The following is a 4,463-nucleotide window of genomic DNA, read 5'->3' on the forward strand; positions in this document are numbered from 1 at the left end:
CTTAACAACTGCCTTCCTGCATATCTGCTCATAAGATCGAATCTCCGTTTTTATAGCATTTTCTTTCTGGTTATATCACCATGATATCTAGAAACTCCTCTTCTTTAAAATGATTCATCTTACATGTGATATCTCTGTATTTCTTTCATGTGCATGTGACTTTACAATTATTTCAAAATGTCAATTAAATATTTACATTTAACCTTAAAACATTATTCATTTCCCCACATACATTCGATGGTCAGTTGACCATCAAAGGAAGAACTAACATTAATGATGTGCCTTCTATGTTAGACCTTATGCTAGATGCTTTATACACCTAATTCATATGATAGTGTATAAAATTAAAATTATTAACCCTAGAAAACTGAAGCTTAAGCAAAATACTTATCCAGAGACACAGCTGATAAAAGGTGAAGCCTGCTTTAGTCCCGTCCCTGTGTTTAAGTGTAAAATCTGACCTCTTTAACTGATTCACTCTGAGATGCCATTCTTATTTTCTAACACATTAGCTACCTTGTTGGCATCTCTTTGTCACAGAGCTCATTGCTATTAATACCTTCGTCTTGAATACTGAAATAATGTCTATATCTCTCCAAGTACATGCATATAATAGTAATTATGTAGTCACAAAAACAAAGATGTATACGCATATTTATTGACATGTTCATGATATGAAAAGTGAACTAAGGTGTCTTCAAAAGTGTGGGTAGTGTGTGATGTCACACTGATGTATTGTGTACCAATGTTTCCAGATGATTGGATTTTGACCTGATTTTTTTTCTTTTTGCCTATTTGTTTTTTTCCCTAAAATTTCTTAAACAAATGTCTATGTTCATTTGATTTTTATAACTAATTAAGAAAAAAAAAATGCTCTCTCCAATTTTAGTCTCATAGGTCTTCAATCCCTTCAGCAGTCTCCTATCAAATACAACTTTCTAAGTCCCAGCTAGAAACTTTTAATGTGCTTCTCAAAAAAAATCAGTGGAACCCCTTTGCCAAGTGAATAAATTCTAACTCCTCCCTCTGTATTCCAGGCCTCTCAGAATCAAGCTTAGCCTCTTTTCTACAATTTTGCTTCACATTATGTTTCATCTACATTACACTACTTGATATTCCTCATAAGTTCCAAAGCTTGCTTGTATCTTTGAGTTTGCCATTATTTTCTCTATCTGGAATTCCTTCTCCAATATGAAAGCCCAAATTTTATTCCACTTGGAACCTAATGCTCAGGTACAAAGCCAATGACTATTTTATTTCCTGCCCGCTGTGAGCAACATCACCTTTCTCTAGAGTCTGATTCTCCCATATAGAAATTCCTGCCTCAATTATAATACCATGTCTAATTTCTTCTAATAGAGTGCTTCTAAAACTATTGTGAAAACTATCGTGAAACACTATTTTAAATGTAATTCATTTGTTTTTATTTCCAATTTGGCATGCGTCAATAGTTTTAAAAAATATAATAAAAATACAACCAAATACAACCCCACATTTTATATTATGATATTCAATAGATCAAAAATCACATTTCAAAAATATAATAAGGGGAAAATATTGAAATAAAATAAAGGAATTTTATATATGACTTTGAGAGAATGTAGATAGACAATTAAATGGGATTGTTTTTATACTCATATTTTTCCTAAATAAAAATTAAACAAATATTGAGAGATATAGCGATTCACATTAAATACCTATTTTCAGATTTTGAGCAAGAACTGGCATATCCATATTTAAAGGTTTTGATGTAAAAAGTGAGCTTTCTTCCTACTTGTTAATTAATCTAGGTTAGATTGATGATAGCACTACTCATAGTGGATAATACATATCTTGACTGATTCTGTTTTTTATTTTAATAATACTCCTGGTAGAGAAGAAATCAGTTTTCAAAATAAGGATGATAGTAATAGAAGAAGAGATTGTAAAGCAATTTTGGTAATCTCAGGATGTTCATTTTAAGCTTTAATATAAAATGAGTCAAGAGATACTGTATTTTCAAATTTATCTTCAACTCTTTATCTTCAACTCTTTAGCCAATTTTAAAATATATCCTGTAGAGTATAGATCATTTAAATTATCTTTTGATCAAAAATTAGATTCTGGATTTTAAGTATATCCGGTTGCAATGGGCAAACTAATGTTACATTATAACATCATGTAATGAGTTTATACTGTGTATAGCTAGTCTGTCACTGCTTCATCCACTAGTTCACTTGCTCAGTGACAGTAGTCTGTTATGTATTTGGATCTTGTAGCAATGTCAAAGTACTATGACATTTCTAAATTCTTATTCTCAATTAAACCTATCCCACTGTGTACCAGCGGCCAACACTTCCCAAATTGCTATAGTCATTGACATCACCCTTAGAGTAACAGTGCTCTAAAAGACAGTAAACTTTGAGAAATAGGACTTGTATCATGTTCACATTTGTGTTACCCCAGCAATCTGCACCTTGCCTGGACTCAAGAAGTGCTCAATAAATAGTTTAGTTAGCATAATGAGATAAGCTATGACATTTCTTTGATATGTAAAGGTAGGTCCAAGTGATCCACAATCATTGGAGAGTTCATTTCAGTTCTTTTTCTCATAGTGTTTATAGGTATTTTTCGGATCTCTACAAACTTGCCTTTCCTAAATGTCCATCCAGCATGTGAGCTGCTTAACTCTTTTTTTGAAAAATGGCTAGCTGAAATGAGTAATAATGTTTGAGCCTCTGAACTTAATTGTGTTCTTATTCGACTCCTGCTGGAGCTAATTGAACTCATCTCCCACATGATAGTCCAACATAGATATTTAAACCTGTTATCTTTAAATGGTGTGTGACAGTATAACATATTGAGATAAGAAAGTCAATAAAATGAAGCAAGCCAGGGCCTTTCAGCATTTTTTTAAGCCTTCTGAGGTTTGGTTTTTTCATCTAAACTGGGAGTAATTGTTTCTATAGGTAGAAGCATAGTGATAATTAAATGAGCAAATGTATGTAAAAAGCAAAAGAAAAAATGGTAAGAACAAGAAAAGATTTATAAATAAAGCAAAATTCCAGAGACTTACAATATTCAAATGATAGGAGTCCTTATAATTGCTTTTAGAGATGCTCTGGACACTTGATATATTTTTTATAAATGCCCCTGGCAGTGTCATCCTGATGAATTATATCTAGAATATTGAACAGAATTGGTGCAATCTTCATGAGTAATAAAACAACTTATTGTAAATGAAATTAATATTTACAATAATTAGGGGCACTCATTATTAGGGGAATCAAATAAATCTTGTTTGTTGTTTTTTTGTTCATTTGTTTGGTACTACTTTTTATGGTAGGATTTTTGTCCATTAATTTAATTAGAATGTGTTGCAGAAACTGTTGGATTTATTTGCACACAGGGAGCTGGTGGACTCTGATAGCATTATCACTTTCTCATTAGTCTGAATCAGAATTTTAACTCTTATTTTTTATTTTCTTTTTCAAAATTTTTATTTTTGATAACCATCAACCAAACTGATATTTAACTAAGGTAGAATTGAATTAATGACTATGAGGCTTTTGAAGATAATTTATATTTTTATTGCAACAGAATTTATAAGGAGAAACTATTGAATAGATACTAAACACAGAAAAGTAGGTATGTGGGTAGATAAATTATTTTACATCTATTTAACAACATATAATACCACCACTAAAACTGGTCTTTGAATAAAATTAATGACATTAGAACATGCTTGGAATAAAATGTTAAGTGAAAATAGTAGAATACAGATTCATATGCACAATATTTTCACAATAATAACATGCATGTACACACCCATAGATGCCAAAAAACAGAATTATGCCAACATATTAAATAATTTTCTGATAGAATAATGAGTTGTTTTTAATTTTTTCTACAGTAGCTCTTAAAAAAATCCTTCCCCCATTCTTTGTACCACTGTTGGCATGACAGAATAGCTCTTTTTGTCCAAAGATTAACAGGAGAGAGAGGGACAGAGAAAAGTGTAGAATTACTACTGACTCTGGGAGAATGAGACTATTCTGTGAGAAGCAATGTGATTTGTTAAGATGTAAGGGGTCTTAGAAATTTTACAACCTGTTCTCTAAGGAGTTGAGACAGATTATTCCCTTTAGTTAACTATGCTTTATTTTTTTCTCCAGTAATGTGAGTACATAGAGAGCTGTTGAAATTATGACATCCTTAGTTCCTGATTCATAGCTTAGAGATTTGAAAATGATGTTAAGAATATAATTAATTGTTATTATGGCTGACCTTTTTTAAAAAAATGTATGTCAAAGTATCTTACTATCAAGAGTGAATCATTTTCTGCCAAAATTAAAGAAGTGCTTACAAAAGCATGCCATTAAAGCATGTTTACTTTCTCCAAATTACAAAAAAAAAAAAAAAACACCACAGTTTTTATTGTTACATGATTTACATGTTACATTGTGCTTTTGCTAAAGTTGAAA

Source organism: Pteropus vampyrus, unplaced genomic scaffold, assembly GCF_000151845.1.
Source record: "Pteropus vampyrus isolate Shadow unplaced genomic scaffold, Pvam_2.0 Scaffold17, whole genome shotgun sequence".
Classification (NCBI taxonomy): domain Eukaryota; kingdom Metazoa; phylum Chordata; class Mammalia; order Chiroptera; family Pteropodidae; genus Pteropus; species Pteropus vampyrus.